This window comes from Dipodomys spectabilis, unplaced genomic scaffold, assembly GCF_019054845.1.
Source record: "Dipodomys spectabilis isolate Male_0828 unplaced genomic scaffold, ASM1905484v1 ptg000054l, whole genome shotgun sequence".
Classification (NCBI taxonomy): domain Eukaryota; kingdom Metazoa; phylum Chordata; class Mammalia; order Rodentia; family Heteromyidae; genus Dipodomys; species Dipodomys spectabilis.
The window spans coordinates 6704001-6719108 of record NW_024870731.1 but is presented as its reverse complement, the minus strand read 5'-3'; the positions used below and the strand labels follow the sequence as shown (position 1 = coordinate 6719108).

At 44.0% G+C, this 15108-nt stretch overlaps 1 protein-coding gene across 2 annotated transcripts in view; it reads left to right on the top strand.

The window, feature by feature from the left end:
• Nucleotides 1–15108, top strand: part of Sh3bp5 (SH3 domain binding protein 5) — an 84047-nt gene that overhangs the window by 13260 nt on the left and 55679 nt on the right. The window lies entirely within an intron of this gene.

Here is a 15108-nt window from a genome sequence, read left to right as displayed (position 1 = left end):
GCTGTGGCCCACAGTTTGTGAGCCCAGGGTTTAGGGAGGATTAGTTGCTCAGCTGGGTAGACCGTGCTTGAAGAGACTTTGTAATTTCACTCAGGTGTCAGCTGGGACTGTGGTCATCTAAGGAGGGCAGTGATGGTCCCTGTGCTTGATAGTTGTGATTGGCCCTTGACTGGGAGATTAGCTGACATTTTCTACCTGCCTGTGGTTGTGTGTGTAGCTTCTTCCAGAATGATAGTGTCAAGGTAGCCGCATGGAAGCTTCATGGCTTTCTCGTTCTAAGCGTTGGAACTTCAAAAGCAAGGTGTTTGTCATATTCCATTGACTGAAGCATGACAGGTCCAAATTCAAATTCCTCCTGATGGGAGCAGTACCAGAGAATTCTGAGCTGTGTTTGAAACTTGCTCTGCTCATGGCAATGATGTAGAGATGGGTTTGAGATCTGAGGACATCAGCTTTCTCTTTTTCCTGCCTTTTCTGGGCAGACTTCATAAACAACCACTTTTCATAGTATGTTCTTCAGATACCTTAATGGTTAACCAGCCAGCAAACCAAGGACTTTGGTTAGCACTCCTAGTGATCTGAGATAAGCTAGCCACAGTAAAGCAAGAAAGAACAGTTCCTAGCAATGCTATAAGTCTTGCCATAGGGAATTCTTTGCTATTTCTTAAATTGTTGGGGTTTTTTTCCTGAAAAAAAATAATAGTCACGTTAGTAATCTCAGCTACTCATTAGGCAGAAGCAGGAAGATCTGGGTCTAAGGCTAGTTGCTTGATGCCCTCTCTGAAAAGAAACTAAAAGCAAAAGGGCTAGGAGACTGACTCAAGTGTTGTAGAGCTGGCCTAACAAGTGTGGAACCCTGAATTTAAATACTAGTACTGCCAAAAAGAAAAAAAAAATCCATACTTTAATACTGTGAAACTTGTAGTCCAAAAAGCATACAAGCCAGACACCAGTGTGACATATGCTTGCAATTCTAACTACTTAGGAGGCTGAGATCCAGAGATTGGCAGTTTAAGGCCAGCCCTGGCAGAAAAGTCTACTAGACTCCATTTGCAAAATAACCAATAAAAAGTTGAGTTAATGGCATGGCTCAGTAGAATATTATCTGAGTAAGCAAGCCAGATAAGCACAAGGCCCAAAGTTGGGAAGAAGAAGAGAAAAGCATAGGAAAACTTTTTTTCTTTTGAGCTGGTAAACACTCATCTACATGGTATCTAGTGGAGAAAAGCATGAAGTGTAAAACTCGGGAAAGCCGGGTTTGAATTCTGCCTTTGACTCCTAAAAAGTCAACAGTCTCGACAACATGTTGGATGTGTTGTTGTTACTATTTTTTAGCTTTTCTGGGTTTAAATTGTCTTTTCTCTAAAATACAATGTGCAATGCCAATCTTGCTAGGGTGGCTAAAGATTAAGTAATGTTATGTTTGTGAAATGCCTGCGATGCAGTTAATTAATTTCCATCCCACTCTTGGCATTTATTGGCTAATGACACCTACGTAAAATAACTAGTGAAAGCTTACTAGATGCTAAAATGTGCTAATGGTTTATATGGTTATCTTAGTAGCCTTTGATAATGTCAATGAGAAATGGAGCCACTGTGAGATTGTTTATACAGCCAGTGAAGGTTGGAACAGGGGTTAAATCCTGAAGCTCGTTTGTGTATGTGTTTGGGGGCATGGAGGAGGCATCTTTTGAGACCCCCTATGGAGACTGACAAGATGAAAGCGTACTGGATTAGGGGTTAGGAGACTAGATTTTCAATCTGCACCCTGATACCCAGTAGGTATATCCTTGGGGGAGCAACTTTCCCTCTGAGAGGTCAGTCACCTCATCTGTGAAGTGAGAGCTTCTAAACTAGATTTTTTTTTGGGGGGGGGGCGGTCGGGTCGTGGGCCCTGAACTCTGGGCCTGGGCGCTGTCCCTCAGCTCTTCAGCTCAAGGCTAGCGCTGTACCACTTGAGCCACAGCGCCACTTCTGGCTTTTTTCTTTTTTGCTTATGTGGGTGCTGAGGAATCGAACCCAGGGCCTCAGGCCTGCAAGGCAAGCGCTCTACCACTGAGCCACTTTCCCAGCCCATAAACTAGATTTTTTTTTTTTGCAATTTTTTTCCAGCCCTGAGGTTATGAAAGCTATGGGACTTAAAATTGTGTAAAATAAGCAGGGCGCTGGTGGCTCACGCCTGTAATCCTAGCTACTCCGGAGGCTGAGATCTGAGGATCGCGATTCAAAGCCAGCCGGGGCAGGAGAGACCGTGAGACTCCTATCTCCAGTAAACCACCAGAAAACCAGAAGTGGCGCTGTAGCTCAAGTGGTAGAGCGCTCGCCTTGAGCTGAAGAGCTGAGGGACAGCGCCCAGGCCCAGAGTTCAAGCCCCACGACCGACAAAAAAAAAAAATTGTGTAAAATAAGGACCTCATACTCTCATCCGGCTTTTCCTCTCAAGGCAGGTTGCTCTACCACTTGAGCCACAACTTCACTTCCATTTTTTTCCTGATTAATTTGAGAGAAGAGTACTTTTCTGCCTAGTTTGACTTTTAACTGTGATCCTCAGATCTCAGCCTCCTGAGTAGCTAGGATTACAGGCATGAGCTTAGCTGGGACTTAGATTTTTTTATTTGAATGTACAAAGAAGTTACAATTTCATCTGTCAGGTTATGTGTACAGTGCATCCTGATCAATGCCGTTATTCTCCCTCATTTTCTTGCCCTCATCCCTACCCTCAAGTTTCATAGTTGAATTTCTATGTGAGACTTTTATTTTTATCTAACCACATGCTGAATGCATTATGAAGTCCTCCCACAATCTTAACACGATGGGCAAGACTCTGGTCAATCTATGTATGTCATAATCAACTTTAAATTTTATTTGTGTTGAAGCAATTCTTGGCTATACTATTAAGAAATTCTGAGCTGTTAGATGACAAATTCTACTAGGAGAAGTGACCATTTTTGACATTTTTGGCTCACTCTTCTGCTAGGGTCAGAGTTACAGCAGCGGACTTTGGCTCCTTTGCATCTTGTCCCTTCTTTTTCTCAGAGAGACTAGCTGCAGTCAGGAAGGAGATAACCAGAAAGCTAGCAGAAGAAGCAAGCCAGCCTGCTTGTCTGGAATGTCCTGGTGGTGGATGCAGCTTCCAGCAGAGGCTGTTGCTGGCTGTGCTCAGCTTTTCCAAAGCTGGCCTGTGAGCTGACCATGTTGCCTTGATTATGAAACACATTATAAAGTAGAGCTTATGTTTGTTTCCTAACAGCTTGGCTGGGGGTTGAAACACCATCCTGATGAATGTGTACATGGATTGTACAATCATCTGAAATCTAATGACTGAAACTGTGAAAGAAATAAGTTAAACTGAGCATTTCATATCTGTAATCCTAGCTACTCAGGTACTAAGATATGAAGATGGTGGTTCAAAGCCAGAAAGTTCAAAGCAAAAAAGTTCACGAGACTGTTAAAAACAACAGAAGTAGAGGTATGGCTCAAGTGGTAGGGCTCCAGCCTTGAGGAAAAAAGCCAAATGAGAGTGCAAAGCCCTGAGTACAAGTCTAGTTCTGGCACATACGTACATATGAAGTAAGTAACTAAAATGGATTTTGAGAAACTATATTACGCCTCTTGGCAGAGACCTGGAAACAGTGCTCAAGTTCAGAACAATGTGTTTAAGCAATGCTGCTGCCTCTAACTGAGACTCCTGAGGGTTTAGGAGCATGTGTGTCCATGACTGAAAGAATCCTTGAGTCTCAGTCTCTGGCTGTGTTGGTGTGTGCACATAATGCTATTATGTCACTCACTTCTTCCAGGCCTGTAGGGCTGATGGCTGCACTGGGCAGCTGCGAGGTTGTTTGTGGGCTCTGGACCTTGGCTGGTGAGCTACTGTATAACTAACTGATCACGTGCATGCTAGCAGTCTGTACCTATGTAACATCCCTGAAAGTATGCTTTGAAAGTGTGTCTTTCCCAAATTAACAGACATTCTGCAAAATAACTGGCTCATTAATAACAAAAGGATAGGCCATGAAGGACCAAAACTGAAGAACTTTTTCAGATTCAAGGACTCCAGAGAGAGAGAGAGAGAGAGAGAGAGGAGAGAGAGAGGAGAGAGGGAATAAATGTAATGTTGACGTGGGAAAATTTTTGTCCTTCATGATAAAGGACAGTGGGATTGTTGATGCTTTTGGAAAAAGTCACATATCCAATTAGATAGCCTCTTCCTCCTTAGAAAATATCTATCCATTTGTCCATCCATCCATCCATCCACCTACCCGCCCACCCATGTTCCCCTCAGTTTTTCCAAGTCTGAAATCAGTTTAAAAAGTTTCAAGTCCGGTGCTAGTGGCTCACTCCTATAATCTTAGCTACTCAGTAGGCTTTAGGTCTGAGGATCCTGGTTGAAAGCCAGGCTGGGCAGGAGAATCCATGAGACTCTTATCTCCAAGTAACCACCAGAAAACTGGAAGTGGCATTGTGGCTTAAAGTGGTAAAGTGCTAGTCTTGAGCAAAAGAGCTCAGGGACAGCACCCAGTTCAAGCCCCATGACTGACAAAAAAAAAAAAGTTTCAGCTGAGGCAGGAGAATCATAAGTTTGAGACAAATCTGTTCTGGCTCCCATCTCTTCAGGAGCTAGGGCTGAGAGAAGAAAAACTAGTGGACAAAGCGGCAAAGAGATCCCTGCAAAGGAAGTTTCTAGGCCTGGGCCTATGCTGCCCAACACAGCAGCCTTCAGCCATGTGCAGCTGTCTAAATTACAGCTCAAGTAAATTAAAATTTTATGAAGTTGATTGCATCAGCCAAGTTGAGTTCTTTTCACCACCTGTGGCTTCATGTTGAATGACAACTCTAAACCAGGTCTTCCCTCATAGACTGTTCTGTCAGACAATGTGGTATGCCCTTACCAGCTCTCCATGCAACCATATTGAAGTGGGGTTTGTGTGTGTGTGTGTGTGTGTGTGTGTGTGTGTGTGTGTGTGTGTGTGTGTGTGTTTTAGTAGCTGCTACAAGTGCTCTTGAAGAGTAAATCAGATGACTTCCGAAAGCAGGGTTTCTAGTAAGCTTATTATAGATAAGCACTTCAGCACTGTCCAGTAAGTCATTGATTCAGTGATCCTTTTGTCATTAGTCTAGAATGTTCTTTCCAACTGGGGCATGACCATTGCTGTATGGATGGGCATCTGCCACTGCCCTCTTTGCCTTCTCTCGGCCCACAGCTTCCTTTAGCAATGCATGTTTTCAATTGACTTCATCTATACATAGGAAACTATCAAAGGAAATGGCACTTCCTTAAAAGTGTTTGTTAAAGAAGTACATGGAATGGAGAGGTAGTTCAGTGGGAGAGCATTTGCCTTGAATGTGCGAGGCCCTCAGATCTTCATCACACACATAACAATATATAGACACACACACACACACACAGTGCCCAGCTCATATAGGTACAGCTTGGTGACTGTTCTCTGGTGCTCCTGACAGTAGATTTGTTGTTTTGCTTATTGAATTCCAGCAGGTCCCCTTTTGTGTGGCAGGCCCTGAATCACCCCCTCTCCCCCCAAACCGTGCTAGGGGTGGAACACACGGCCTTGCACATGCTAGGCAAGTGCTGAACTATATACTCAGCTCATGGTCTTTTGAGACAAAAAGTCTTTTTATGTAGTCCAGGCTGACTTCAAACTGATTCTTCTACCAAGTGCTGGGATTACAGGTATGCACCATTGCATTTGGCTTGCCATGAAGTGCTGAAGACAGTACCAGATGGAGCCTTGCACCCTGACAAACTCAGATGACTAAACATAATTCTGAGAGAAATAACCGCTTCCCTCTTACTGAAAGCACACTGATGGCCCTGGTTCATGTAAGGTCTTACCAGAGCAGTCCTGAGATTGGGTCATGGCTATGGCTTGGTAACATGTAGCAACCCTGAAACTTTTGGAGCTTGGGTGCCCTTTAACCTCTAGTTACCACAATGTACTTCATTTTATGGCACCATAGCAGTATTACCACACTGGAAATTAAAGAGAGAGAGAGAGAGAGAGAGAGAGAGAGAGAGAGAGAGAGAGAGAGAGAGTGAGTGTGTGTTTCGGTGTCTGGGGTTTGAACACAGGACCTTGTACTTGCTAAACAGTCAGTCTACTATTTCAACCACATACCGGACCAAAAAGTTTTAAAGTCACTAAAGATGATAAGCTTTTTTGTTAGCATAAATAATATATGAAAAATGACCATTTTCTTAAGTAAAGAATTGACTGGAAAGCAATTGTTTTTACATGAGAGTTTTAATTTTAACTTTGTCAGTAGTGGGGCTTAACTCACTGACACTTAGCTTTTTTTGCCTAAGGCTGGCCCTCTACCACTTGGAGACTTCTGGTTTTTTGCTGGTTCATTGGGTATAAAAATCTCACAGGCTTTTCTACCTAGGATGGCTTTGAACCATGATCCTCAGATCTCAACCTCCTGAGTAGCTAGGATTACAGGTGTGAGCCACCAGCGCCTGGCTGCTTTTTTTTTTTTTTTTTTTGACACAGAGGACAGCCTGGGCTACATAGTAAGATTCTCCCATCCAAGTACTAACCAGGCCAGACCCTGCTTAGCTTCCAAGATCAGACGAGATCGGGCGCGTTCAGGGTGGTATGGCCATAGACTACAAAGTAAGATTCTAAGTCCATATTCTCCTCCTCCTGAACACTGGTGTTACCGGAATGCACTATTATACACCCTGCCTTTTCAGTTTACAAGTCTCTTTAATGTCTGACTTACTAGAAGAGCCATTCCATTTCTTTCTTTTTTTCTTTATAAAGAGGCTTATTTAATAAGCTCCCAGTTTGGAAGAGCAGAAGTCTCAGTAGCAAGGGCTGCATCACTTCATAGTGGAAGACTGTGTGTGTCTCTGTGTTCCATTTCTGGCAACGCCACCTGTCATGAATGCCACCTGTCATGTCATTCTGGAAGACTCCAGGGGATGCTCATAAGAGGATAAAGGTGACATAGGCAAATGAGTAGAATCTTTTTTTTTATGAAAATGGAAACCCTGAAACTCCTCTCCCATCCTCCCCTTCCAATGAATGGTTTCTGCAGACTCCTCTGAGATTCACTGGTGACTAACTGCACCTCCTACTGAAAGACTAAGTAGTGTGCTTTGTCCAGTGTGGGGCAGTTACCTGCTATGCAACCTCAGGCCCAGAGAGCTGCATGCTGGGACAGTACTTCCTGCTGAGCCTGTCCTGAAGGCACAGTGCCAGGTGCAACCATGTCTGCAATATCTCTCTACAAAAACCCAAGTGGTTTATTTATAAATGGCATTACCACGGCACCTTTGAAGCTTGTGTCATGTCAAATATGTAGGACAGTTATTTTTAAAAAGCCAACATCCCTTCTTTATCTCCCTTGGTTCTGGGGCCCCCTCTACAAGGGGAAAGGCTGTCTATCCTTCTCAGGTTACAAGCTTGGATGAATGGATTGGCCCCCAGTGGACTCAGCCAGCGTGGTGTCAGGGCACCAGTGTCCAGGTGTGCTGGCTCCAAGCAGCTTGGTTTGGCTATCCTAAGCAATGCTGAGCAGTGCTGCTGACACAGTGACACATTCAGATAGGGAAGCTGGGCCTCGCCCAGCTATAGCAAATTACCCTGGGTCTGAGTCACCATGTGGGCGAGATCTGGTTTTCAGTGAGAACATCTGTGGCTTCATCCATGCACAGGGATCTAATTTAGAAATCCTTGGAGTGCAGATTTTTAAGTCAGTGAGGAAACAGCCCTGGGATGGCTTGTTTTCCTCTACCAGTAGAAGTCCCTGGCTGCTTCTGAGGTGACTTGCCTGGAACTGCCCACCTTTGTGGGTCATTTCCTACCCTGCCTTTCCTTGCAGGACACATCTGTAATGTAGGAGACAGAAGCATGATTAGGTACTCTGTGTGTGTGAGAGTGTGAGTATGTGCAGTACTAGGGCTTGAGTTCATGATTACTCAGGAAGCTGAGATCTGAGGATTATAGTTCAAAGCCAGTCTGGGCAGGAAAGTCCGTGAGACTCTTCAGTTAACTACCAGAAACCCAGAAGTGGAGCTGTGGCTCAAAGTGATACAGCATTACCCTTGAGTGAAAGAGCTCAGGGACAGTGCCTGGGCCCTGAGTTCAAGTCCCATGATGACAAAAAAAAATCCAAAGAGCAAAGATGATATTAGGAAGGGGCTAGTCATGACTTGGGAAATAGCAGTATAGAGACAGACTGTAGGATTCTGCTTGATGCAAAGCTCAAAGTAGCATGGGACCTGGTTATTTTTCCATTTCTCTTCCTTCTGTTATCAGATTCTCCTCTCATGGTGCCAAGGTGGCTGCTATCTGCACCAGGCTTTCTAGCTTTCCTCCCAGCCACCTCAGTGGAATAACATTCCTTTTGCTCACAGCTTCAGAAAAGCCCCACAATGAAGTCTCATTGATTCTGATGTGTGTCTCCACACCCCCAGTCGGGGAGGGAGGCTGGTTCTGATTCTCACTGTATGGTTTTAAACTGTGGCCTGTCATGCAAGGATTCAGCTGTCCCCACTCTCCAGCATCCTTCAACTAGTTGACATTTTAAGTGAACTCAATAATTATCCCATTTATTGCTTAGGAATTAAACTTTGAAATGTCACCAAAAAGTTAGCAAGACCCTGACTCAAAAAGAAAAAGAGACAAAATCCAGTAGAGTGGCATCTTTTTTATTTGTCTTCTCTAAAAGCAGTTTATGATACTTTAATGTATTTTAGATGGTTGTAGAGGTAATGTTATTTACACTGTGTGAGTATTCACAGCTGAGCTGTGTGGTAAAATATGATTACTTTTCTTGTTTGTAGACTGCAGTTTTCAATCATTTTTGATACAGGGAACATGGAAAGTATTTTGAGATATACAATGGGAAAAACCCAATTATGTAGGCCCAGGTTAAAAAGATTTGATTATGGCCAGGCACCGGTGGTTCCTAGCTACTCAGTAAGCTGATATCTGAAGATCACACTTTGAAGCCATATCAGGAAGGAAAGTTTGTGACACTCTTCTCTCCAATGAACTGCCCAAAAGCCAAAAGTGGAGATGTGGAGCATCAGTCTTAAGTGAAAAAGCTAAGGGTCAACACCCAGGCCCTGAGTTCAAGACTTAGTACTAGTACCAAAAAAGGGAATGAGGCTTGATAATGAGATGATTTAAGGCCAGAGTAAATGAGAGGCAAAGAGAATAGGAGACCAAATCCCAGTGATGAAAAAGTAGAACCAGAATTATTTTTTCTTTACTGGAAATTGAACTCAGGGCCTCGAACTTGCAAAGCACTTTACCACTGAAGCCACATTCCCAGTTCCTTCTTGCCTTGGATATTGTCAGTGATTGTCATACTGGTTTGGCTAGGCTGTCATCATCTGGGATGACAGATGCTTGGCACTTTGCCCAACCATTGTGCTTCCCCTGTAGCTATGCTTGGCCATTGAGATAGAACCTCATGTACTTTTATGCATGGGCTGGCCAGTTCTGACCTTCCAAGTAGGTAGAATTACATGCAGGCTTGAGCCACCACACCTAGCTATAACAACAAACAACAAACAAAAAAAAGTTTGTACCAGGGTATGCACTCAGGATTTCACATTACTGCTTAGCTTTTTTTTGCTCAAGGCTGTTTCTCTGTCCCTTGAGTCACACCTCTTCCAACTGTAATCAGGAAATCTTTTGCAAAGGAAGCATATAAGCAAAAAGAAGAAAACTCACCTCCTCTGCCCCTGACCTCCCCTGGATCCCCTTTGTACGTGGGATGAAGTTCAAATGCCTTCATGTGGCTCATGTGCTTTCTTTGCTCCAGCCCCCGGTAGGCCTCCCACATGTCATACTCGTGCTGTTGGACTTCCCCATCAGGTGAAATTTGCTTTTACTCAAGATCTGGCTTGGTGGCACTGTCTTTGGGTGATTTCCCAGTCACTTGCCTGTGACATACCACATGTCAGTTTACTCTTTGAGTTTAAATTTTAGGTTGTCATTTCCCAAGTTTGTGGCCCTGGGCAAACTACTGAGGTTCTTTGTACCTTAGTTTCCTCCTTTGTAAAGTTGCCAGGGCCAAAGCATTTGTGCTTGCCATGGTAGTAAATTGTCAACCTGTGCTCAGCATCCCTCTTTCCCTATGAAGCCAAACTTGGTGGATTGAATATACCCAGAACAGCTCTTGGCCAATCAAATGTCTCCAGGGATTGAGCAGTAAACCAAAACAAAGGCAACAGGTGTGTAATATAGGTACAAGCACAGTGGGTAAGTTATATTCTATTCTACTTCTGGCTCATGTTTACCAGGTAAGATCACCTGATTTTTTTTTTTTTTTTGTCAACCTCTGGGCCTGGGCACTGCCCTTCAGCTCTTCAGCTCAAGGCTATCTCTCTACCACTGGAGACACAGTGCTCCTTCTGGTTTTCTGGTGGTTAATTGGAGATAAGAGTCTCACAGACTTTCCTGCCTGGGCTAGCTTTGAATTGCGATCCTCAGATCTCAGCCTCCTGAGTAGTAAGGATTACAGGTGTGAGCCACTGGCACCCAGCCTGATTGTTTTTTAATGAAAAATTTGAGAATTACCTTGGTGTTGCTGGGCGCCAGTGGCTCACACCTGTAATTCAGCTATTCAGGCTGAGATCTGAAGATCACAGTTCAAAGCCAGTCCAGGCAGGAAAGCCCATGAAACTCTTAACTCCAATAAACCACTCAGAAAACCGGAAGTAACACAGTGGCTCAAATGGTAGAACACTAGCCTTGAGCTGAAGAGCTGAGGGACAGCGTTCAGGCTCAGAGTTCAAGATCCATGATCTACAAAAAAAAAAAAAAATTACCTTGGTGCTTGTATATTTTTGTGTGGGCATGTACTAGATTTAGGACTTAAACTTGAGTCCTTGCTTAGATTTTCTACTCAAGGATGGCACTCTACCATTTGAGCCATGCCTCCAGTCTCAGTTTTTTGCTGGGTAATTAGAGATAAATCTCTCAGATGTGTCTGCCAAGACTGGCTTCAAACTATGGTCTTTAGCTCTCAGCCTCTGAGTAGCTAGGATTATAAGTGTGAGCTACCAGTGTCCAGTTTAAAAAATTAATATTTTATAACATTTACTACACAGTATATAAGCCAGATGTTCTAAGTCTCTTGGCCCATAGGTAGTGTTTTGGGACCAGGTTATTTTACAAGTGGTCCTAGGGAGGATGCTGTTTAGGACTGAGAGGTAACTGTAAAGACTCAAGTCAGATGCACGAGTGCAGCTGACAAAGCAACTGTCTTTGAAGTTTGATGTTATTATGTCCATCTTGTCAGCCACCCTGCCTCATGGAGACTCCCCACCCACCCAGTAGTTTTTAATGGGTCACAGGAGGAAAATGGTTATCAGTGGCTTTTATTATTTATTTAATTTATTTATTTTTGTTGGTTGTGGGGCCTGAACTCTGGGCCTGGGTGCTGTCCCTCAGCTCTTCAGCTCAAGGCTAGCGCTCTACCACTTGAGCCACAGCGCCACTTCCAGCTTTTTCTGCTTATGTGCTGAGGAATCAAACCCAGGGCCTCATGCATGCAAGGCAAGCGCTCTCTACCCAGCCCTATCAGTGGCTTTTCATGGATCACAAAAGGAAACGTCATATACAATTATTGAGCATAAACTGTGGCCCTGGATGGAACTATTAGGGGTTTTACATTTGTGTTCTCCTTTTTTTCTCATAACCCTCCCTATGAGATGAAAAGTAACAATTTCATAGATAATAACCAATGGTGCATAGGCTTCCACAGAAAGAGATTTAACTGTGGTTCACTCTGTGTCTCACATTGAAATCCTGGGCCTTGACAACATGCTGTTTCCCTGTTCCAAGAAGCCAAGCCTGGCAGAAGTTGTGTGGGACTTTCTTGTTCCCTGGAGTACCTCAAGATATCTGCGGCCCTTCCCTGGAGGCCCAGTGTCCTCTGTTCTCTGCCTTCAGAAGCTATAGCAGATGATTCCAGGCCTGGCTGATGAGAGAGAAGGCTGAGAACATCAAGATAATGACAAACACAGGATGGGGGAAAATCTGAATCAGAAATGGGATTTGGGCTCAGAGCAGAGTGAAGACTCCTATGGGAAGCTGAGGCTGTATCCTCACATCCTGAATACCATGTTCAAGCCTTTCTAGCAAGCCCATGGCTTGAGATGACAGGGATGGATTAGAAGAGCTGACCAGAGCCATCTTTATCCCTATGACCCTCCCCTACATGTAGAAATATAGACTGTTCAATAGTTCATTATGGGGAAGGTCCTTCAGCCTCTGGGAGAAATGTCTCCCCAGCAGGTGGCTGTTTAGTCTCAGGGAATCGTCTTGGCTTGTGACGATATGTTCTCCTTTCCCCAAATCACCCCACCCACATGTGGCTCTACCATGCAAATGAACAGGAGAGAAAAGAAAGGGAAAGCTAGGTCTGGGACCTGAGAAATACCAACTCAATTCCCCAAACCAGGGACTATATTTCTTCATTTTTATTCTTCCTTGTATCTCATGGACCTGGTTTCTGGGTTTTTTTGAGGGGGGCGGGGGGTGTCAATCCTGGAGCTTGAACTCAGGGCCTTGGTGCTACCCCTGAGCTTTTGTGCTCAAGGCTAATGCTCTACCACTTGAGCCACAGCTCTACTTCTGGCTTTGTTTTGGAGGGGGGGGGGGTGGCTTAATTGGAGATAAGAGTCTTATGGACTCTTCCTACCTGGCCTGGCTTTGAACAGCAATCCTCAGATCTCAGCTCCTGAGTAACTAAGCATCATGTACTTTCTAGACCTTTGCTAGTAGCTGCTTCCAGGATTGGTGGCCACCCTTATCTCTTGACATTCTCCACATTCCAGGCCTCTGGCTCCCTTAGATTCTTGAAAACACTAAGCCATTTATCCTGCCTGAACTAGGGCTCTGCTGCCTGCTGGAGACATGAATTTTCTCTCAGTCCCAGGTCCCCCACATGTGTCAGTAGCTACTGGTCTGGAGATTCTGTACCTCACTCCATTAGTGGCTCTGGCAAGGTTTTCTGCTGCTGGGTTCCATGGTACATGCTGTTGCCATGGAGGCATTGGTGTTTCTAGACTGGGTGGTAATATACTGAGGGAAGAACATGCTGAAGACCCAGAACAGGGTCTGATATGCATCAGTACATGCAGGCATGCATGAGTACATGCAATAAACTTGCACTCAGTGTTAATGACTGATGAATCATGTGGTCAAGGACTTTGTGGGAAATGGTACAGTGAGCTTAATGTGGACTGAAGCTATCACAAGTGGCCAGACTGGATGATCTTCCTCTGAAGACCTGGACAAAGGTGTGTTTGTGTGTGTGTCTCTGTGTGTGTGTGTGTGTGTGTGTGTGTACATGTATAAGCATGTGTGCACACGCACATGCGTGCACATCCCAGTACTGGGGCTTGAACTCAGGGCCTTGAACTTTTTGCTTTGCTTTTTTCTGGTTGGTTGGAGATGAGTGCCTCGTGGATGTTTTTGCTTGGGGTCATTTCAAACCATGATCCTCAGATCTCAGCCTCCTGAGTAGCTAGAACTACAGGCATGAGCCACCAGCACCTGGCAGACAGAACTTTTTAATGTATGCAATTCTGTCCAGCATAGTTGCCTGGCCACATTAGTTTTTATTCATTTACTTTTTTGAAGTCCTGGGGGTTGAACTCAATGTATGGTGCCTGATTGGCTAGTGTTCTATCACTTGAGCCATACTTGGTTCTTTTGCTATTTGTTTTTATCTCTCTTTTTTAAAAAATAATTTTATTATTAAGGTGTTGTACAGAGTGGTTACCATTTCACAATTCAGGTAATGTGTACATTTCTCTTTGGACAATGTCACCCCATCCTTCACTTTCCCCCACTTTCCCCTTCCCCTCCCTGCCCACAAGTTGCATAGTTCACTTTCCACATAGTGTAGACTGAATACCATGATTGCATTTGTTTGCCCTTCCTCCTTCGCTTTCTGCACCCTCTCCTTTCTCCTTCCCCAAGAAGCAGAAAAAGAAAAAGGGTAGGGGGAACACTACCACCAGCAGCAAAATAAATAACTTGTGTTTCCCTTTCCAGGAATTCATTTCAATAAATAGTAGTTTACATGTTCAGGAGATTATGCCTTTGGGTTCCTCCCCTAAGGGTATCCTTTGGTCTCACTGTGTGAGTGCCTAGAGTCCTGTTTAATTTACCATGCCCTGGTGTATTTTAGATCTAGCTTCTAAATAGGAGAGAAATATTCGTCGTCACTTTTTGAGCTTGGCCTACCTCACGTAACATGATTTGTTCTAGGTCCATCCATTCCCCTGCAGATGACATTATTCTTTCTAATGGATGAGTAAAATTCCATTGTGTATCCCTTGTATGACATTTTACTCTACTCATCTACTCTAGGGCATCTGGGCTGTTTCTAGAACTTGGCTATGGTGAATAGTGAACATGGATGCACAAGTGTCTTCACTGTCTCCTGATTTGTAACATTCTGGGTAGATGCCCAAGAATGGTATGGCTAGGTTGTAGGGAAGTTCAATGTTTAGTTTTTTGAGGAACTGCCAGACTTCCTGCAAGAGTGGTTGTACTAGTTTACAGTCTTACCAACAGTGCAATGGGATTCCTTTATCCTAACATCCCATCCAAGCATTTGTTGTTGTTAGATTGGCCACTATCAAGAATACAAACTGGGATGAGATGGAATCTCAAAATTGTTTTGATTTGCATTTCCTTTATGGCCAGTGTTGTTGAGCATTTCCTTATGTGTTTGCTTGCCATTTTCTTCTTCCAAGAAGTTGCTCTTAAGCTCCATTGCCCATTTGTTGATTTGTTAGTTTTGGAGGGGGGTTGCTTTTTGAGTCCTTTGGATGTTAGTCAGATGTCTCTGTTGGCTGTCTTTCTAGTTTAGTAACTATGTCCCTCACTGTGCAGAAACTTTTTATTTTGTGTAATCCTATTTGTCAAGTTTTTTTTTTCTTTTAAGACTAACTGCCCTGGGCTGTCCTAGGAACATAATCCTTCTATCTCCAGTTCACCCAAGTGTGTACCTCCATGCCTGGCCACATTAATTATTAATGTAAATAAAACTCAAGTAAATTGCAAACTCATTTTCTCAGTCACCCCAGCCAGTCTAAGGGCTCCATATGTG